Genomic DNA, 22,631 nt, shown 5'->3' with positions numbered 1-22,631 from the left:
TTCAAAATCATTTCACCCCCACATATTTCAAAACTTTTTTTAAAAAAATCAAAAATCTATATACCCAAATTCTGTGGAAAGAAAACCCCACTTCTGCAACCTGTATAAATTGAGGAGGCATGCAGAATTTCCCCCTTAATTCGCATAATTTATTCTGCTTCTGTTTGTCTTGGGATGGGCAGCGCAGTTATGGCAGAGTACCATGTGCCTGATACCAGATCCACTCTTGTACCTGAAGTTAAAGTAGCACTCAGGTGTCTGCTCTGCCCAGCTGGGGAAGGAAGCACTGGCAGGCTAATCCCTCCAGAAAGGGGATGTGCAGCAATATCTTTACTGTGGTACCTTGGTTCTCGAACGTAATCCGTTCCGGGAGTCCATTCAACTCCCGAAACCATTCGAAAACCAAGGTGCGGCTTCCGATTGGCTGCAGGAGCTTCCTGCACTTAAGCAGAAGCCATGTCGGACGTTCAGCTTTCCAAAAACGTTGGCAAACCGGAACACTTCCGGGTTTGCAGCGTTTGGGAGCCGATTTGTTTGACAAATAATCCGTTTGAGAACCAAGGTACCACTGTACTAGATGAATGCTATCCTGAGTGGACTTCAGGGCTTTTAGTTAGCTCAGGCTGGGCTTTTTCTTTGAACTCGCACCATCTCTTTGAACATTTTAGTTTTAGGCAACTAAAACAAGCTGTGTCAATTGTTATTGGGCTGCAGTAGAGAAGGCTGTCCTGTACTGAGCCATGTCCCTCCCACCGAGCAAGGGCACAAGAACTGCCTTCCATAGTAAGGTTCAAGCATTTCTTTTTCAAGAGCAATCAGATGTTTTTGCAAGTCCACAAGCAAGGGCACCCAGGAGCTGACTATCCCCTCCCAGCCACTGGCTCTCCAGGGTTCTGGATAAGGAGGGGTTGTGACAGATCAAACAGGAAGATCCTTTAGCTGAAGATGCAATGGGGCCTGGATCCATCCCCATTGATCTAGGTCCCCATGCCCATAGTGTCAGGGCATTCCTGCAACAAAGTTGGTGAGTCCCTCAAATTAGAAGATGGTTTGGAAGTTGGCTAGCTTTTCTACCTGAAAACAATAGGAATCAGAAGCGGAGGGAGTGTTGCCCTTGTTTATCAACTCCAAGAAAAACTAGAAGTTTTAAAACTGCCTGCGTCTTTGCCTTAATATTTGGCTAGTGATTGCTGGCCTGCGGTGTCTGAAATGAGGTTTGATTAACCTTATTAACTGGAGAAAGAAAATGGCTTTATGGAGGACCATGCTTGTTCTGTGTAGGTGTATCTGGGCTTCCTCTGGCTTCCTCACACAATTCAAGGCTCCTTTTGTGCTGCCTGTAGAAAGAGCAGTTAATCTTCATGCAAGGCACAGTTGGGTTTCTTTATAAAATACTTTAAAAATAAAAATAAAAAAGGAGCTTTTAAGACTATCAGCTACATTTGCAATTACCTCTGACTGGCCAGCTTGATAGAGCTAAGCAACAGGGAAAGAAGAATTCTCCAGCTTGGAAAATTGCTGAGCGGGAGAACAGGTGTAAAAATGTTCTGCTGGATGGGTTTGGTAAGATCCACCCAGGAAGGTGAGGTGCAAGGGAAGCCAAGAGAAGTATGTTGGTGAACCATTGGCAAAAACGGCACGAAGTGTGTGCTTGGATTTTTTTTTGCAGGGGGGAGAAGAGGGAGAAGTGGAATCCTTTTTCCTCCCTGCTTCTGTACAGCCTTATCAGTGTCCAATGAATATTGTTCTGCAAGCATATTTCTTATTTCATGCTTCATTTTCTCTTCTCCCAGAGCAAGAGGTGCAATAAAGCACTTTGCCTTATAAGCACCTGGGGATATGGTGTCAAAAGGAATATTTGCTTTTGCCGTAGCTATAGAAAAAAACCCTGAGCTTAACTAAGGTATATTCTCTCTTTTTTTTATCCTAACCTGTTTGTGATGAAGGGGTGTAAAATAAGAGAACAGTAAAAAATAAAAGAAGAAAAAACTGATCTGTCACACAGACCCTAGCTTTTTATTTATTCTTCATTTTTTTACTCTTCTCCATGGATGGATGGGGCGGGGGGAGTCTCTATCCAATCTCGACTTGAGATGAGACATGAAGAAATGGAGAAGAAGAAGAGAGGAGAGAAGCTAAAGTAACAAGGCAAGAATATATTTAGATGCAATTAATAAGTACTGGGGATGTGGGTGGCGCTGTGGGTTAAATCACAGAGCCTAGGACTTGCCGATCAGAAGGTTGGCAGTTCGAATCCCCACGATGGGGTGAGCTCCCGTTGCTTGGTCCCTGCTCCTGCCAACCTAGCAGTTCAAAAGCACGTCAAAGTGCAAGTAGACAAATAGGTACCGCTCCGGCAGGAAGGTAAACAGCGTTTCCGTGCGCTGCTCTGGTTCACCAGAAGCGGCTTAGTCATGCTGGCCACATGATCCGGAAGCTGTATTCCGGCTCCCTCAGCCAATAAAGCGAGATGAGCGCCGCAACCCCAGAGTCGGTCACAACTGGACCTAATGGTCAGGGGTCCCTTTACCTTTACCTTTAATAAGTACTTAGGGCTAGTTTCAACAGGGCGCGTGGGTTGCTGCAACAGCTACTTTGGAAAAATCCCCACAGGAGTCACCAACAAGATTGGCATGGGCCACGACTGTGAACTTTTAACATGCCACAGTGCATAAGTCGCCTCGATGAATCCCTTGGTCCATTCGCAGGCTCTGTCTTCATGTTTTCTGACATCTCTGCACCCATGAAGGCCTATCATTATTCTAACCAATCTAATTCTAATTCTTACGGCACCTTAAAGATTAAACAATTTATTATGGCATAAGCTTTTGTGGACACAAGCCGACTACACGAGATGCAGCTCAATGGGCAGGATTCAGTGCAAAGACTCAGAATCATAGAATTGTGGAGCTGGAAGGGACCCAAAGGGAAATCTAATCTAGCCCACTGCAGTGCAACTTCTACTAGCGTGGTTCCCCCATGCCCTCATGCTGTGCTCCCCAAAATTTGCACGGGGGTCGGGAAAAGCCCCAGAACGGTGCATGGAGGAAGGAGAGTGGGAATTGTTCTGCCTGCAAAGCTGGAATGCTTGTGCTGATGGAATGATTGCCACAGTTCTGTGTTGAATTCTGATCGTTGATTATTTCTGCTACTAGAGACTAACATGGAAACCCCTCTGGGGGTAGAAACACAAGAAAACATGAATCTGAGATTTTGAGGATTCTTTACCAGTTGTACAGATCCAGTTAATTTATTTGTCTCCCTAACTTTTGCAACTTTCTTTATTGTTTTTGCCATCCTGAAAGTCTTCGATTGGGCAAGAAATAAAGTTAACAAGAAATTCATTGTCTACATCCCCTCTTATTCATATATTTCATTGATATTGGCATCTGAGCAGTTTCTTGCTGCCAAAGAGAGAAGCCAGCATCCTGTTTTTAAAAAGGGTCCCGTCTTTGGCAATGAGAACACCACATTACTACAACTACTGATGGGGTGTGCAACATACATTACGCATTTTTTGTGTTTTTATATTGTAAAACACCCAGTGATCCTCAAATGAAGGGCAGTATAGAAAACAGATAGATAAATAGATAAATAAATTTATTTTCCCAGTGCTTTATTTTTCCATGAAGATTTTTTTGCCCCATTTTGTGAGTTCATTAGAAACAATGGATGGGTGCCAATTGCAAGTACAATACTGGGCAAGCTTGGCAGTTTCAGCATTTTTAGCTTTGTTTGCTAAATACAAGTAAAATAAACATGCTAAATTAGATCACTCTCCAGGGCATCAGAACATTTTATAATGCAAATTAGCTGATGCAAACTACCTAGAAAATTTTCGGGGGGGGGGGGGGATCTGATTCAGAATTTTCTATACTGGCCCGTGCCAAAGCAATTTCCTCCACCTGCAAAAGTACTTCTTACTCCTATTGCACTGCTTGTCTGGTGGGTAAAAATGCAAAAAATGGTGTAGAGGGCCAATTTCTGTTCTAGTGTGCTGTACCCTATTTTACCGAATAGGCTACAGTCCTCTTCATTTCCCTCCGCATAACCCAAAGATGAATTTTGATTGCATTTGGAAAGGTCAGTGTTTGCACTTAAGCCTTGCCTTGAGTGTCCTTCAGACTCCATACAGTTGGACTGGAGGAAAATAATATCCAAGTGAATGGTGGTTTTCAGAGCACAAATATTTGCAAACAGGTTTCCTCATCCTGGGAAGTTTGCTTATGCTTACAGACCTACACAGATCCCATCAGTAAGAATGAATGCTTCGTTTCCTGCTTGGCAGGGGGTTGGACTCGATGGCCCTTGTGGTCTCTTCTAACTCTATGATTCTATGATTCTATCTCCCCCCTCACATTCCCTCATGAAGCTGTATTTGCCAAGGAAAAGTGGAAGATGCTAATATGTGGTTTATTCCCTTACGGGAAAGGAAATATGGCGTATCCGAGTTCCTCCTCTTTGCCACAAATGGGTATGGTGTTGAGATGCTCCAGAACTCCCTGTGCTTGGGGTGTGGAACCAGAGGATCTCATGATGTTGGATTTCAAAACCCATCAGCGCTAGCTGGCATGGCCGATGGTGTAGGGTCAGTGGAAGGCAAGGTATGGCAACATCTGTAGGATTCCCCATCTTTACTTTAAATAAAACTGCAGAATATGCACTGTGAATCTTTGCTTTGCTTTTGTGACGCTCTAGGAAAGCTCAAACTAGTTGTCTGTTGGCCCAGAGAGGCTTGCTGTGACATAGATTGAAAACTCCAGTATTTTAGGTAAGGATGCCGCGGTGGCAAAGGGAGCACATTGATGCTTACCATTTCCCCCCCTTTTTAAAAGAAGGACCACTTCGCTCAGCAGCTCTGCAGGGAACCGAGCAAGAAGATACAGGCTGGTGGTGTGAACCTGTACTCACTGTAGGAGCTGTTTGACAAAGAGATAAGCTGGTTTGAAAAATGACAGCATCTGCTGTGTTCCTTGGGGGTTTTCAAGGACGCATGGAGAAGCGTTTGCCATGGCTGCATTAGGTGCTATAAATCCATCTCAGGGTAGAAAAGGAGAAGGGGATCTTCCCTTGCTTTCAGACTGTGACTCAAGGAACCCCGGAGTTCCTCAAAGAGATCCTCAGTCATTAACAGATTTCTCTGAAAGATGGCGGGCCTGACACTCCCTGTAATGGCACAGCTTCTGGGGGTGCTCTAGAGCAGTGTTCCCCAACCGTGGGCCTCCAGCTGTTTTTGGACTACAATTCCCATCATCCTTGACCACTGGTCTTGCTAGCGAGGGATGATGGGAGTTGTAGTCCAAAAACAGCTGGAGGCCCAAGGTTGGGGAACACTGCTCTAGAGCAGGTATTTCCAACTTTTTCAGACCCAGGACCCACTTTTAATCCAAACGTGTGTTTGGGGACCATTTTTTAACCATTTACCATATATTTGCATGGTGGCAGTGCTCCTGTTGGAAGACACCTTGGATTAGGCTGTGACCTGCTATAGGTCCTGACCCACCACTAGGAGACCTGTGTTGTAGAGCACATATGTATCTCGTGCAAGGCAGCAGTGAAGCAGATTTGGGCTTGCTCCCCATTGTGTGCTCTTTACAATATGCCCCAGAATACTCTGAGATTTGTGGAGTTTTCACCAAGGCAGAAAAGCAGTATGGGGATGAGGAGCAAGAAGAAAAAAATACATGGAAAATTTCCTCAATGTAGACATTTGAAAATCATTGGGCTACAGAAGAACCCTCTTCAATTAGAGTAGAAACCTACCTCGTCCAGCTTTCTTTCTCCCATAGTGGCCAACCAGACATTTTATGTTACATGGGTCAGGCCGGTGCAAGATCCTGTGATTTGGGTCATAACAGCTCCTCCAGTTCTGGGATTTGCTTCTGCTTAGTTTTCATTCTGGTAGTATAGTTTGGGATGTGGCAGTCAGTTTGTCATTCCCCTTCCACCTGAATTCCAGTCCAACAAATCTAGACAGTGAACAGCCATACTCTTGATTCTGCAAGTGGAATGCACAGTTTCCTCTTTGTGCTGGAAAGTACAGAATACCACATGAGAAAGGGCTTGCCGCACTTGTCGAGGGAACCTCATTTTGGCTCAAAGACCCCCTCGCGTTGCCCCATCTCCAGACTGCAAGTGAGGCTTTGCTTCACGTGTTTGTGTTCCCAGCCCTACTCCTGGCGAAGATGGCCTCCGCTTTGTAAATTGCTGTGCTGCCGGCTTTTGTCTAAGCTACAGCTGGAGAGCCTGCGGAAGCTTAGAAAGGTCTTGGCACTCTCATTCATTATTGCGGAATGTGGATTTGAGGGCTTGCCTGTGTCGGTTTCGTTTCAACTCCCGACACTTTTTGCGGGAAGCTTGGCCAAAGCGAGCTCTCGCCTTAATGTCATTCAAAAGCCTCATAGTAAACACGTCATGTGGTTAACCTTTAATGCGGAGTAACATTTAAAATAAAGAGTTTGCATCTTTAACTGCTAAATTACTACATAAATATTTAGGTTGGGCGCAAATAGGAATGCAGCATTATTTATGGGCCCACGTTTCCTTGGCATTTTCGGAGGCACGCTCATTGTGCTCCTAAACAAATGCAGTGGAAAGAGGTGCCTTATGAAAACGGCCTGCTGATTCCAGAGCTTTGCAGACCTGAAGAGAGAGAGTTGAGCCTTTCTCTGCCATCCTTGCTCAGTCTCTTATTTTGCATTTCCACTAAGATAACTTAAAATAGACACATATGAAGCTGCGTACTGTGCGTTTTCTCATTTGCACTTGCAGGTCACTTTCTACTTGTTGGCACCAAATTGTAGTGCCTATTGGGATGTTTTTAAATCTCCGTTTGAGATGCTTTTGCTGGTAGCCTGTGCTATTCGTTGTGGTTTCTCTTGTATAGAAGAGGAGAAAGCAGAGTCAGTTGCACTAAATGTCATTGAAATCTGGGAAACTCTTGTGTTGACTTGAACTTTGCTCTCACCTACCTCCTTCACCCATTCTGCTTCGCCTCAGATCTCCAAAGCTATTTCTACTCTTTCCAACCTCCAGCTAGTTGTCTTTGTTTTGATTTTGTGTTTTTTTATATTGCAATTTTATGTTATAAGCCACCCTGAGATCTACAGGCATAGGGTGGTATACAAATGTAATAATAAGCCTTTAGACATTTGACCCGTTAGCCTGGAGAAGGGGGCCTGGTTCAGGGTTTAAACATATACCGTATTTTTCGCTCTATAGGACGCACCCAATGATAGGACGAACCTTGTTTTAGAGGGGGAGAACAAGGGGGAAAAATTCTCCCCCTCTCTGCTCAGCACCCCTTCAGTAAAGCAGCAGGAGAAATGGAGCCCCTTCCATTTCTCCTCCCGCTTGGCTGAAGGGGCGCTGCACAGCTCTCCCTCTCTGCTGAAGCCAGGGGAGTCTTGCTCTCCCGGCTTCAGCGAAAGGAACCTGAAGCCTGTGGAGCGCAGCGGGAACTCGCGCTGCACTCTGAAGGCTTCAGGCGGCTATCCCTGAAGCCTGGAGAGCGAGAGGGTTTGGTGTGCACCGACCCCTCTCGCTCTCCAGGCTTCAGTGAAAGCAATGCAAAGCCTCTGGGGCGCAGAGGGAGCGCTCCCTCTGCGCTTTGAGGCTTCGCGTTGCTATCGCTGAAGCCAAGGAGCCTGCATTCGCTCCATAGGACGCACACACATTTCACCTTAATTTTTGGAGGGGGAAAAGTGTGTCCTATAGAGCGAAAAATACGGTACTTTATGCCTATGCCATGATTATGGGCCAGAGATGGTGTCAAGAGACTATAGGACTCTTTCTCTTGTAGTTGTAGAATCGGGACCACCCAATTAGATTAATTGACCGTTAGTTCAGAAAAGACAAAAGTTACTGTTGTGTTCTGCATCACTCAGTTACTGCACATGTTGGCCAAATAGAACCACCACCTTCAGAGATAGTGTACCGGTTTGTATGCCGGTTGTTTAGGACAAAGTGTGGTACACAACTATTGCCTTCAGTCTGTGCTTGTTGGAAGTGGACGTCTGGCCCTTGTTGGGAAGTGCGTGCCAGATTAGATGAGCTTGATATGACCTGGCAGGCCTCTTCATTAGCCTTGCTTTCGTCAAGGACTCTGCACACTGGGCTCAGTGTCTCCCCCAACTCATTATGGTATGGAACTGACCACTCTGGAGTAAGTTGTTTGAATACCCTGACCTTAGAAGGCTCCCGATGGCAGAGAACTCCTTGTCTCGCTTTTCTCCTTTTTAAAAAAATCTACCAGCTTTTAAATGTTAAAACAAAACAAAGCTGGAAACCAGAAGATGTCTTGGGACTGCGGTGCTAATGGTTCTGCCTCTTCCTTTCTCAACCTGCTATAACTCGGAGACAGGAACCCTGGTGAGACCGAGGGAAGCTGCTGTCGTCCATCTTCAGGTTCCCCTCTACAGAGAAGTAAGTGTTCCTCCAAAGCGACGTCTGACAGTCTGAGTTATAGGGAACATTTCAGCGTCTACTCTTTGTACGTAAGAAGGCAATTTATTCGCAGTAGCAGCAGCAGCCGCTGCCTCCTCTTCTTCCTCCGCCTCCACACCCTCTTTTCATGCAGTGTTACTTGAGAAGTTGGCATTGTAAATGATGTAGCAATGTGCATGTATTAATGAGGGGTATAATAGGCTTCGGCGGAACTGGCCGATAAGATGTGTTAATCTTGTATATTAAATAGTCCTACAACAATGAACCTTATAATGAGGTTGTTATTAAATCTTTTCTTTGCTGGCTTTGATTCAGGACAACTGGCGTTCTTCGGTTTGGCACATTCTTAAGGCTGGGTTGTTTTTTTCAGAGGCGGAAGTAGGGAAATGGCCTTAACTAGGTTTGGCACATGGGATGGTAATGTGAGGCTTTTTCTCTCTCTGTGCATTCGCTGTCTTGTTGGCAGCGAGTGCTGGCGCCCCCCTCCCCTCGCAGAGGATTTGTCAGTATGACCTCGACTCCCATCTCAGCGCTGTGGCTCTCTCTCTACCCTCCCAACCCCATCACAAGCGCTGTAAACAGATTGTGTTCTAATAAGGTTAGAAAAGCTGTCAAAATAGCTGCCGTTTTGAAAGAGGAAATTGCAGCATACTCAAGCGAATGCCGTGCTGGATGGTCCTAATGAGAGCAGTCCGGAGACAGTTAGCTTTGTGGTACCTCTGAAAGGGCAGGACTTCTTGGCTTGTATGGGCACCCTTGTTTAGCAGCAGCTGTGCTCTGCACCATACGAGTGTCTGATTTGTCTCGATCTGAATTTTTTTTCTAGGTGCAGGGCTTAGAAATGAGGCAATAACATCAGCCTAATGAAAAATGTGCCCAGATTATTATAATTTTTGGTGTGTGTGTGTATACATACAATCACATGCAGGGGGTTAGTGTTTGTAAGAGACTGCCAAATATAACTATCCTTTCTAAGGCTAACTGTAGTGTCCCATTTGCCTTCTCTGGTGTGTGGCTTGGCTTTCTTCCTTCACACTCATTTCTGCAGTCCATGCTGTGTTCTGGGTGACATGGGCTAATGGGAGTGAGGGCCAAGGGCACATTGTTCGGCACCGCTGCAGAAGTTCTGTCCCGTACTTGGATGCTAGACCACTTAGGAACCCTGTATACACATCATTTTTCACCTTCCTGGAGGGAAGGTGGAATATGAATGTCATAATTGGTTGCACAAAAATGTGAATAAGCTGGTGATTGGCTGATGTTCTTTAGCGAGGGAAGAGCCCTGATCATTGATGGGCTCCTTTCCTCATTTTTCAGCTTGCAGTTTTTGTCGAATCGAATTGGCTGATGTGACTTCAAGGCAGTCTCTTGCGAGGAGATGCAACTTGAATGCAAGATGGTGGGCGGGTTGGGCAGCAAGCTTAAGGTGAAGGATTCTTACCCTTGCCTCCTTATTTCTGAGGAGAGGGTTTTGATTATCATAGCTTCAAAAGGGCTTCCATTGCCATACATTACACCGAAATCATCTTTGGCAAACATCTATCAAAATTCCTGCAAGAAATTGATTCTGTGTTGAAGAGTATAGGCAGCTACTCAGTGAAGTGAAAAAGAGAGAGAATCTGCTCTAGTTTCAATCTCATTTTTTCTCCTTGGTCCATGTGGAAAGATTTATGTGCATAAATTCATTGAGAACCAGGATGGCAGTTTCCATCTAGGAAGCCTCAAATGCCAGGGCCCTTTTCCAACTTCATTCACTTTGCAGGTTTTTAGTATATCCATGTTCCTTCCCAGAAATAAGTGGGTTATAGCATCAAAGAGGTACCGCTTTCTACTAACCATGCATAGCACAACCTTTCCCCTGCAGTGACTAGGCAGGAGAGAGAAGCAAACACTAGTGTGACTAGTCCTGCACAGTGCCCTCTTGTCCTTCTCACTTGCTAGTAGTCTTCTTGCTCAGTGGCAAAACTATGTGCTTTTCATGTAGAATATTCTACATTCAATCTCTGTTAAAGGATCTTAGGCAGCAGGGCTACCACCTGAGGCTTTGAAGACCTGCTATCAGAGGAAACATTGCTTGGTGAAACAGATCAATGAACTCTCTAAGTGTAAGGCAGTTTCACATGTCCCTTTATTCTGTCCTCCCCACACCTGCTGTCCTCCATGTGTTTTGTGCTATGACTCACATCAGCCCCAGCCAGGATGGCCATTGGCCTTTTGCCAGCTTTGGTTGGTGCACCAACTGCGACTGTTCCTGGACTAGGTAGAGTTTTGCCATAGTGATGCATGCATTGGTAACCGGGAGGCTTGACTGCTGCCATGCAATCTTTGTAGGGCTGCCTTGGAAGCTGGTCTGGAAGCTGCAGGTGGGGCACAATGCAATAGCATGGCAGTGTGGGGCAGCCTATAGGAAACACATTGCATTTACTGGCTGCCAGGCCAGATTTAAGGTGCTTACACTGACATAAAAAGCCCGAAGTAGCTAGATAACTGGCCAAGTGTCTTCTGCCATATAGACCTGCCTTTTATTTGAGATCTCTTGGGGCTATTGTCTTGGCAGCAATGTGGGAGAGAACATTCTCAGGACAAGCCCTCAATTTCTGGAATTTCCTCCTCTGCCAAATCAGGCTGGTGCCAACTATTGTGAGTTTTCAGTTCCTGCTGCAGACCTATTTATTTACCTAGGCATTTGGGTGATTTACTTCTGTGTTGTTGTTTTTTAAAAGTGTTCTATTTCCATTCCCTTTTTATTATACAGCAATGTTTCCCTCCCCCATAACCTGCTATAGGATGCCTTCTTGTTAACACTTTACATCTATATATAAATGAAACATGTGGAGGGCACCAGTTGGGGAAGGATGCTGTCCTCTAGTTCTCTATTGCCATGGCATCCAGGATATGAGGTCCATCCTTTGGTTTTTTCAGACATAACTGCTGCCAATTCTTAGATCCATTGTATCCCTGTTTCTTAAGTGAATGCTCTCATCAAATTGCAGAATCAACCCAGGTAGATGAATTCAAATAGTCATGGATGAATGCCATTAATGTAAATTGGAAGTATCATTATCTGCTGAGAACTTCCAAAGATAAATATGTGAATCTAGAAATATGCAGGTGTGTGTTTAGAGACAAAGAGGATTTTTCAAAGCGAGAGCCACAGCCTTCACTTGGCTGAAGAGCAGGCATCTTGCTTTCGTGATGGTGAAAATAGCCTTGAGAGCATCTAGGTGAATATTCTGTCCCTTCTGTCTCCCTCTCCCCCTTTTTCTCTCTCGGGGTGTGGGTAAGTAAAGCAATGCTGGTGGAATTAAGCAGGACTTCCAGTGCTCAAAGCTGGAGTGCTATGCTTAATTTCTTTCACCTTGCCATGTTTGTCTAGCAGCAGGACAAATGGAAGGTCAGCTGCACCATTTGCCAAGTAACAGTTGCTCTATGGGAGCAGTTGAGTAACAAATCTGTTAGCATTTCTATTGCCACCACAATGCTGTAATTTTTTCTGTGCTGCAAAACATGGCTCCATGCTATGGTTGTTGAGACCTGGCACTTGCTCTGTCTTTTGGTCCCTTACCACCTTAAGCGGAAAAGGTAACTTACTTGCGTATGCTCAGTATGCTCAGTTTTCATAGCTCATAGTCCTAGTTTTAGTTCAGTGTGCACAGCCCTAGAAAGAACTGCCCCAAAGCTCCTATGGGTTGGTCTTGGATGGATTTGAGGTGGATCTGGGTTCGGATCTTGTTCTACAAACCAAGTCATTGGATGGCCTCGGTTTCCTCTGTCAACCTCCAAACATCACGTGCAGAACAGGAAATGTCTTGACAACAAAGCAACTGCAAGGATGGATGAGAGAGGGCCTGTGAAGCCTAGATACAAATGGCAGCTTTTCTTCTTCTGTCATGGTCATGCTACTCGTCCGTTGTAGTGCACCCTCCTTTCTCCTTGGGGTTGCATGCGGTTTGTAGTGCCAGTATGGCCAAATCACAGCCTCAGAGTATGCTGCTTTTTGTGCTCAAAGACAGGTATTGTCTTCTCATGGTCAGCAGTCTGAACTGGGTGAGAGGAGAAAGCTCTGCTCTCGAGGAAAGGACTGGACTGAGTTGAGGAGCGTTCACACTGCCTACTTTGCCCTAGCAAGGCAAGTTGCCCAAAGTGAAGGAAGCCCACGCTGAAGGGCTGGCTGAAATGCAGGGGAAAGTGAGGGGAAGGGGCTCAGCCTCCATCCTCCCTTGCCTCTTCTTAGTAAGCAATGTGTGACTTCCTCTCTCACTATTTCTGCCTCCATGACTTTCACCCATGCTATGCACCCATCCGTCTTCCTGAAGTGCCTCCTTTAATTTCAGCGGTAGAGAGCCTCGTTTTTTGTTCTAATGGAAACCGGTTCAAGCTGGAGTCAAAAAGAACCAAACTGGATTGATCCACCACTTAGAAAGAAGTGGATCACCATCAACACCACTGAGCAGAAATTCACGGCAGGAACGTATCTCAGTAAGCACAGGTTCCTAGGGTGAACAATCTGTTCGAATTAATGGGGTGCCTAGGAAGAAATTTGGGAGACTAAATCCTGACTTAGTGCCTGTGCGTGAGGAGTGGTGTGTAAACGACGCAGAAGTGAACTGGCCAGTGTAGAAGTCGTGTGCCTATAGAGTCACTGTTGATTATTTTGCTTGGAAAGTCTGTCTGAAGATGCAGCTCATGTCAAAACAACCTCCCTGCACATTTAAGACTCTTTCTGCTGAGGGCCATCAAGAATGTTGGGCTGCCGTGATATCCCCCACAGCGGCCACTAAGGGGAGCCTTCGGTCCATATTTTCTCTCCATGGCACTGACCAATGCTTTTGTCAGCTTTGCAGATGCACATATGGTAGAATATTATCATTTTATGGTTACAATTATGAGCAATTTGATAGAAAATGACAGCTAAATTATGCAGCGTTCTCTATATTTGTTTTAATCTTGCACTTTAAATATGTAAAGGGGAGGGGGAAAGTAGTACACCTATTTCTTTGTGTTTGGAAGATTTAGCCTCTCTCTTATTTCTCTCTGTGCCACCCCCACCCCCCACCCCCCTGCACTTGCTATAGCTTGGGTTGAGTTTACTTTGTGTGTGTGCATTGCAAATGGAACAAGTTTTCTCCCACAAATCCTATATCGTTAGGAAAACTTGTATCCTGTTCAATGATGAAGGCAGCACATCCCCACCACTCCTAGGGCCCCTGACTGATCCTTGTTGAAGGAGCTTTGATTACTGGCAGGTGAGCCAATGGAAGCACCCAAAGCCGAGACAAATTTTGCAAGAGCATCTCTATAGGCCCAGGTGTAGTTTGCGCTGACTTTCTCGTTCAGGCTCTGGAGGGCCTTAACCTGTGCAGAATGTAAACGGAGAGCAAAGTCTTGCCATCGGTAACCAGCAAGTCTTGGAACCACCATACCCTTCTAATTATCACTGCAGCAGCTAGAGCTCAGCTCAGCTTGAATTTAAAGAACTCTGGTTAAATGTACAGAAACAGTGCTTTCTGTTCTCTTCCAAGGTCCAACTAAATATTGTGTCAAAATGATTGGAAATTGCAACTGAATTTCTTTCCGTGTTATATACAAGCATCTTAGCTGTTGCCTGTGTATGTATGAGGCTGACTTGCAAAGAGTCAAGCCATTGCCTGTTCTGGCCAATTCTGTGTTCTCTAACTGGCAGTGGCTGTCCAGAGCCAAAGGGAAAAAGCTATTTCTCAGCACCAGTTCCCTGAGATGCTTCTTAGGCAGAGCTGCCAAGGACTGAACATGGGATCTTGTACGCCCAAAACATGTGTTCTGCAACTGGGGTGTGATCCTGCGTGAGAGAGAAAATCAGCCATCTTCTGTCTGCATCTGTTTTTGCTGAGTCTGTATTCCTCTGTTTCTGCCTTTTAGCTTTCTGAACAACTGTTGCTATTCAGCCTAGGTGGACAACCTGCAGTCAGCCAAGCCCCAGGGCAGCAAGGAAAATATCACTATATCCATGTTGCTAAACAGAACAGGGACTGTGAATTTAAGAATTTATCTTCGCTCCCAGGACTTACGATGTATCCAAGATTGGTGCCTCCATGCTGCAGCACAGAGGTGGCAATCTTCGGGACATTGCGAATGTTGGGAGGGAAGCCCCCCACTCCTGCATTATGGGAAATGAGGCCAGGGATATGGAGTGGGAGAATGTACTGCCCTCAGGGCCAGCCCAGATGCCCCTACTAACCAGAAGCATTCTTACAAGAGGGTACCATTGTGTTGGTTCCTGCCCTGCCCAAGAATGTTGCATTAGTCTCTTCTGGTTCCAGAATACTCCAGCTCAGAAGTCCAGATTCAGGCCTGCTCGCTCTCCTTGATCTTTTGGCGACTTTCGATACTGTTGACCAGGGGTCAGCAAACTTTTTGAGCAGGGGGCTGGTCCACTGTCCTTCAGACCTTGTGGGAGGCCGGACTATATGGGGGGGGGGGGTGAACAAATTCCTCTGCCCCACAAATAACCCAGAGATGCATTTTAAATAAAAGGGCACATTCTACTCATGTAAAAACACGCTGATTCCCGGACCGTCTGTGGGCCGGATTTAGAAGGTGACTGGGCTGGATCTGGCCCCCAGGCCTTAGTTTGCCTACCCATGCTGTTGACAATTCTGGAGCATTTCAGGGAAGTGGGTGTTGGGGGGCATTGTGTTTCATTGGCTCCACTGCTGCTTCCAGAAAATAGTTATGTGGGGCTATTATTTGGCACCATAGGAGTTCATTCATTCATTCATTCTATTTGGATGTCGCTTTTACACACACACACACACACACACACACACACAGAGAGAGAGAGAGAGAGAGAGAGAGAGAGAGAGAGGATGCTCAAAGCAGCTTACAACAAAGAAACAGGGATGGATTTCAAACAAACACCACAAAAACAATTCTATAATAACATAGCAAAACAATCACAAATAAAATAACATACAAAAAACACATGTTCCCATACTAGAACTATAACAGCAAATATAACAGCAAATATAACAAGGGAGCCTCTCAGTTTCACCCTCATCCTCAAACACCCTTCCTGTGATGTTGCTCACATCCTGAGATACTCTGTGGGGTTCCACAGGATTCCATCTTGTTCCCCATGGTATTTGACATCTATATGAAGCCCTGGAGATGCACCAGGAAGTTTGGAGTGTGGTGTCATCAATATGTTTAGCACCACTCTTTCCTCTGGGTGATCCTAGGGAGTTATTGGGAATTCACGACTGCGTGTCTCATGCGATGCTGTCCCTAGATATTAATGAGCAAAGTCACAGCATCATAGAATTACAGAGTCGGAAGGGACCCAAGGGTCATCTAGTCCAACCCCCTGCGATGCACGAACCTCAACTAACGCATCCATGACAGGTGGCTAGTCCTGTGAGTGGATGCAGGTACTCAAGAGTGACGACATGATTGTGCCCCTGTTGGCAAATAGAGGCAATAGAGAGTGATTTTGAGTGAGGGTGAGTTAATGTAAAAGCAAACACTTTTGTAAGGAACATTAAGGAAAGGGAGGTGGCTTTGGCAGTGTCAAGCAAAACCATGAGAAATGGTGACCAGAGTTTGGTACAGCCATTCCAGGGATTCAAGAGTTTTCTTTGGAAACCTGGGCACAGTTAAACAAAGAAGAAGGTTTGAACAACCATTTTGCCTTCATGCAAAAGTGAATAGGTTGCAGTGACTAATTTGAATTTTCCTTCAGTAATTTGGTTTGGAAGCAGTCTCTGCAATCTTGTGATTCTCTACTGCCCTCTGTGTTTTTGGTGGTGGTTTAAATATGTTATTTGCAACAACATCTTGGCAAACAAATTCAGGTTGCTAAAGGAGCAACGGCATGTAAATCTCCCTTCGGTAGTTCATGAAATTTCCATCTTGTTTGTGGAAATAAATCATATCGGCAATTTTGACCGATGTAAGGAGCTTAGTGTTTTCCATTGCTTTTAAAATCAATTTTAGCAACTACTGTGCAGGTGGTATGGGTGGAGATGGAAGGATTAGTTTTCCAAACAACTCATTCAGCTGATTAGGAGGCTGCATCTTTAAGTTCCTGTGGCCTTATTGATGCCAGATGGGAGCAGAAAACATTTGAATTTGATATCCTGGCTGTGCCAGCTGAAAGCTGGGAATCTTCCCTTTGTTTGGAGTGGTGGTGCCTTTTTTCTTTAAGGCAGGTAACCTCCGCGTGGCTCATTTGTATGCACTGTGTGCCATCCCAGCTCACTTCAAAGTGTAATCAAGTCATGAACTAATTATGATACCATATTCCCAAAGAATGTAAATTTAATTTCCTTTCAAACACAATGGGAATGTATTAGCCATTCCTTTATATGAAAGCTATACTGTTCAACAATAGAATGACAACACTTCAAACAGAAGTGAGTGGCTTAACTTCTGCAGGCGTGGTGACCTTTTCCCTTCTCTTTTCACACTTGCACCTTGGTTTAATTGACTGGCTAACTGCTTGCTAGCATTAAGCTATTCAAATCTCCAGTTCCTAGCTTCTCGCTGGACAGAAATGGGATACATTTCTGCGTTGCGCCTCTCCTTTTATGTTTCTGCAGCCCGCTTTGCTGAACACCCCAATTCTCCAGAGGACATTGACTTTCCTGGAGTTCACAGCTTGAGCAGAACCTTTTCTTTATTAAAGAAGGGCCTTGTGGGAAGTTTCCTAGCAGGTCCTTCGCTTGCTTGAGCTAAATAGTCCACATAAGCTCCGCAGTATTAGAACACGAGAAGTAAAGTTGTTCATAAAACATTTTATTACTTTCTGCCTTTGCCGCACCTTCAGATTTTAGCTAATAAACTCCGCAGGGAAGTTGCTTGGCTTTACCCTTTTCCTCAGCCATAATTCAGGCAGGCACCCCCGTGGTCATTGTTTCTGGGCTTCCGAAAGTGCACACAGCATGTGCCAGGTGGTGTGTGATGCTTGGGACTGTCTGGTCTAGGGAAGCGATCGGAGCTTCTCGGAGCTCGTGCATCATTTAAACCCAGGTTTGCTCTCTGTTTATGTATTTCGCGGCAGCTTGCATGAAATCTCCCACAAATTTGGAAAAAGTAAAACTCTTAATAATGTATATTGTTGCTTCGAGGATGTGTTTTGTCATTATTGGACAAGTGAATTCTTGGAGTACTGAGCCTAGACCGTTGAGAAGAGAAAAACCTTTTGCGTTTGGCAGAAGCTATCACGGTGCATCAGATATTTTGGTGGGTTTGGACTTGGGAGAACCAGGTTTAAATCCTTCTCTGTCCAAAAGTGTGTTTGGTATCATGTTCCATAGCCATTGGCACTAAGAAGACAACTGCAAGGAGACTAGCCAAATTTACACGGATCTCCTGAGCATCCCTAAGGTTGAAATTATGGGTAATCTGACAAGCCCCCTCCCTGTCTCCCACAACCAGAGCTTCCAAGCTAGGTCAGCTTCTCTTGCTATGAGCAACAAAAGCTTCTGGCTGTTTATTTCCACTGACTCTCCCAGCTGAAGCATGCTTAGTTACTCATATTGAGTTGGAGAATATACCCTCTAGTGAACTAGACATTTATTCCAGAGTTACGAAAGCTGCCATGATACAATGCTTTGGGAACATATGACATCACTCTGTGTTACACCCCCCCCAAATAATGCAGTTATGTTTCTGCATTGCTATCTCTGTCTTGGTTACCCTACTACACTTATCCCAGGCCATCTGCAGACTCTGCCTGATCTTTGATCATGGTTGCAGTAATGCTGCCATCTCACTCCTTTGCCGCTCGTCACTCAAGTTAAAACTCCTTATAACTGTTGGAATGTTTCTAAGCCTTCTGTGATATCACAACTACTCAATCTATGGCTAGGAAGATCTCACAAGTTAACTTCCTGCGTTTCACTTCTGCTTTTGTCAGGTTGCTTTATTTGCGGTGATTTTGGGACGTAATGGAAATTCTGCTTTCCCCTTGGAAACTGTACAGTAAGTTTTCTAGGGGAAGCAAAGAAGAACAATACTGTACAGAGTAAAATCTGTTGCATTTCTTTAAAAATACTAAAAAAAAATCATGGAAAATGCTGGAAGTGCAAGGTCTAATGAAATAATTCCTGCAGAAGGCCTTCTCTGCTGTATAGGATGCTTTTGTAATTTCTCTGGTGCAATATGGAGGTGCAAAAAGCAAAGCAGCAGTCAGTCCTGTTGGTTTTTCTTGTCCTAGTGGGAAGGACCCCCTAACTAAGTAACAATGAACTCAAGGAACACAGTTGTTCCTTGGGCATGTGGGAGGTGCTCAAAAGCTGAGCAGGTAGAACGAACAGCAAGAGTTTGATAATGATGAGATTGGCTGCTTCTTACATTTTGCCACGCAACTCAGATTTAAATGAATTTTCCTGCCATTTGTCTTCAAATGCAGACATTTAACTCTTGGGCTGTATAAACGAACAGGCTTTTTCAAGAGTAAAATTCATGCCCTGCGTCCAGGCTAATATGTTCACCTACTATAAACATTACTACCGATGGTTACAGCTGGCATAAAAATTCCTTTTATATACATCATCACTGGCAAAGACTCGGGAGACCACCACAAATCATTTCAGACTTTTTGTGTGTGTGTGTGCAGCGACAAAACACACTGAACTATAAAACTGTCTGAGCTCCACGTCTATTGGCTCAGAAATGCAATTAGCTTTTTTAAAACCTTGCTTGTGCCATCCTTTTGTTTCAAGCCAAGCAAAGGCGTTTGGAAGGGCTCACTTTTTCAGACTGATTTCAAGGAGGTTCCCAGGTGTGCCCACTTGGATCAAATGGAAAACCCTTTTGGGGTTTCCTTGCCACATTTTTTGGAGGAAATAAGCCAGGAAGAGGAAACGTCCACAACAGAGGTGGGAAGTTTCTTTCAGCCACATTCTGGGGGCCACATTTTGAGCCTTGGGTCCAGCAGTGTTGGTGGGAGCAATACATAAAATAGATGAGGCCACCCACCCATCAACACACTCCTGTGCTCACCTCTTCCACCACCCCACAACACTTAAAGGTAAAGGGACCCCTGACCATTAGGTCCAGTTGTGGCCAACGGTGGGGCTGCGGCGCTCATCTTGCTTTATTGGCCACGGGAGCCGCTGTACAGCTTCCAGGTCATGTGGCCAGCATGACTAAACCGCTTCTGGCGATCTAGAGCAGCGCACGGAAACACCGTTTACCTTCCCGCCGGAGTGGTACCTATTTATCTACTTGTACTTCGTGCTATTGAACTGCTAGGTTGGCAGGAGCAGTGACCGAGCAACGGGAGCTCACCCCGTCGCGGGGATTCGAACTGCCCACCTTCTGATCAGTAAGTCCTAGGCTCTGTGGATTAACCCGCAGCGCCACCCACAACACTTAGGCTTGGATGAAAGCATTGAGACAGTTTGAAGATTATGCTAGCCCGTTTCCCCCCAGCTAGAGACCTACACAAAGATTGCTCCCTGCACAGCAACTGGACTTGAAAATAAACCTGCCAAAGTCGACAGGGCTTTTTCCAAACCTGTCTTGTTGTGGTGGTGTTGATGAATGTTGCAGGGCAGGAAAAGGGAAAAGTTAACTCTCCCTGCATGAGTTTAACCCCCCCCCCCCCGGCCACTAAAGTAAGCTTCCATTGGCACCAATAGATGTTGTTCTTTTTTTTTAAGGAGCCTAATTTTTATGGAGGGCAAGAAGGGGATATTGGCCATATCTGTGTCTCTCCCCCCGTCTCCCTAGGCTACAAGAAGTATGGGATTTTCCCATCCGTTCCTTGCATTGTCAGACCACACAAGGGGAAGCAAGTGTGCACTTGGGAAGGCGATGAGGGCGACACCCCAAATCTAGGTAGCCATAGGTTTTTGCCACTTCCTAGCAAGCTTCTCTGCCCTTTTTGAGCATCCAGAAAGAAGCCCCCCAACTACAGTTGAGCGGCTCCCTTCTTCTGTAGTTTCCTGCTTTGCTGGATTTCTGTATGTATGAAAGCACTCTTTGGTTCGGTGCATAGACACAAACTAGAGGTTGCCAACCCAGGCAGCTGCAGAAGAAGGGAACCACGTGCCTGCTGTTTTGACAAGCTTCTCTGGCTGTGGGTATTGGACAGCCCAGGCTTGTCTTGTCGTATATCTTGTGATAAGGAGGGGCAGGAACCCAGAAGAGGTTACTTCTTGATCTCTGATTTCTTCGCTTGCCTCCTGAAAACTTGGTTGAGCCAACTCTTAGCCATTTTAGGGTTGACAACAAAGCATAATAAGCTCCTAACCGATGTAGTTCTTTTTGTTGCTTGGCTTCCATCAGTGCTATTTTTCTAGAAAAAGAGGGGCCAGGATTCACCATGAACACCTCCCTCTTTCTCTTCGAATGGCAACGGCGCCCACCTAAGAGGTGCCAGAACTCAGTTCCAGCGAGTTCCAGCTGAAAAAAAGCCCTGGCTTTCATGACTGTTTCAGTATTCGTTTATGGGGCCTTAGCTTTGACGTTAACATCAGTGATTTTATTGGGGATTGTTATGTATTTTAATGTGAGCTTTGGGGTGTGATGGGGGTGTTGTGAGTAACCTTGAGCTCCTTTGGAAACTGAATAGCGTATGTGTGTCCTATTTAAAATAACAAATAGTTCATACGATGGGTAACTTCAGCCACCATTTCCAACAGTACACACACACACTACTTGGATTGTAGGAAAAAGTTAAAGCAAGTCCGTGCTGTTTGCGGGCTAGAAAGGGTGTGTGTGCGTGTGTTTGCTCCCTTACCAGTGGCATCTTGTTAAAGCCTTTATTTGGAGGACTCTGGACAGCGAGCCCTCGCCCTGTCTGTATGCATAATTAAAAGCAGAGAGGTGGGGAGGGGAAAGTGGGGGGGGGGGGACGCCAAGGAAATGGTTTACCATGTTAAATGAGCAAGGGACGGAATCGCACAGTGACAGGTGAAGAGCCGATTCATCTCCTCCTGGAATTTCAATGCTGCAAGCAAGGCAGGGCGCTTTTGCTAATATCCTTGCAAATGCCACAGTTTGCTGCGTCTCTAGATCACTGTCCAAAACTTGTCGTCGGTCTCTGAAAGGCCTGCCAGGCTGCGCCTGCCTATGAGCCATGGGGAGTTTGCGAAAGGCTTTGCGTTTGGGATTGTAGTCAGGCAAATTGATGACCATGCCGGCCGCTGTTGAATAAATCATCCACACTTACCTCGTTTGCATCTCTGAGCTCATTCTGCCTGTTTTTATCACCACCGTCTCTGTCTCCGTCTCCGGTCTCCCTTGCTTTCTTTTGTTGAATTATGATGTCCCACCCATCCTGCACTTTGCATCCACTTTCTGTGAACCAGAGAGCAGCCAAGATGGTGGCAGAAATGTCTGAACAGTTTGTTGCCATTTATACCCCCACTGTTCAATCACTTTTTTATGATAAGTTACAATAAAATTAAGGAGGGGGTACCATGCCTTAGAATAAAAACAGCAGATTTGTAGAAGCATTGTAAGAATGTAAGACCTGAGTCAGGATAGAACAAATCAGCATGGATTAGAAGCCTGGGAGACTAAAAAGGCCTTTGCCTGGCATTGGAATAACAATAAATTAGGCGCCCGGTGCGTTTGTTTGGGGAGAACATTCCAAAGTCAGGGTGCCAGCACCAAAAAGGTTCTGCTAAGTATTAACCTGCTGGACCAATGGCAGAGACACCTGTAAAAGAGCTCCAGATGACAAGTGGTCCTTCACCTACCCTGGTCTTGAGCCGTGGAGGGCTTTAGCGGTCAGAACCAGCACTTTGAATTAGGCCCAGAAAGAAACCCCGCCCCGGTCCTGCAGGAATTGGGTGCAAACCTAACAGAGTAGCAAAACAACTCCTGCTGGTCCCCTGCTATAACAGCAGGCACCTCTGAACACAAATAGCCTAGGATTGCCCATGAATCACATCTTGTTTTTTTTACACAAAACAATGTGTTGATGTTGATTGAAGAATTGGCTTTCTGGTTTGCTAGCACAACTGTCCTTAAAAACGGGCTTGCTGTCTACTCTGTTGTTAATTGCTATTACGTTACTTCCTGTTTTTAATTTCATCGTTTTTAAAAAAGGTAACATTGGATCCTGGTTTTCTGGGATAAAAGCCAGTGGGGAGAACTGCCCATTCACCATTCACATTTGTAGAAACATATTGTTAAAGGTTCCGATAATTTCATTGAAAGTTAATTTAATTGCTTCAGAAGAACAATTGTCT

General features: G+C 45.3%; 1 protein-coding gene across 12 annotated transcripts in view; it reads left to right on the top strand.

Annotated features, from left to right (window-relative positions):
• Nucleotides 1–22,631, top strand: part of KIAA1328 — a 237,467-nt gene that overhangs the window by 78,656 nt on the left and 136,180 nt on the right. The gene's annotated exons all lie outside the window — the stretch shown is intronic.

The sequence above is a fragment of the Podarcis liolepis genome (genome assembly GCF_965112155.1).
Source record: "Podarcis liolepis genome assembly, chromosome: 11".
Classification (NCBI taxonomy): Eukaryota; Metazoa; Chordata; class Lepidosauria; order Squamata; family Lacertidae; genus Podarcis; species Podarcis liolepis.
The sequence above is the reverse complement of the archived record's forward strand: the minus strand, read 5'-3'. Positions and strand labels throughout refer to the sequence as shown.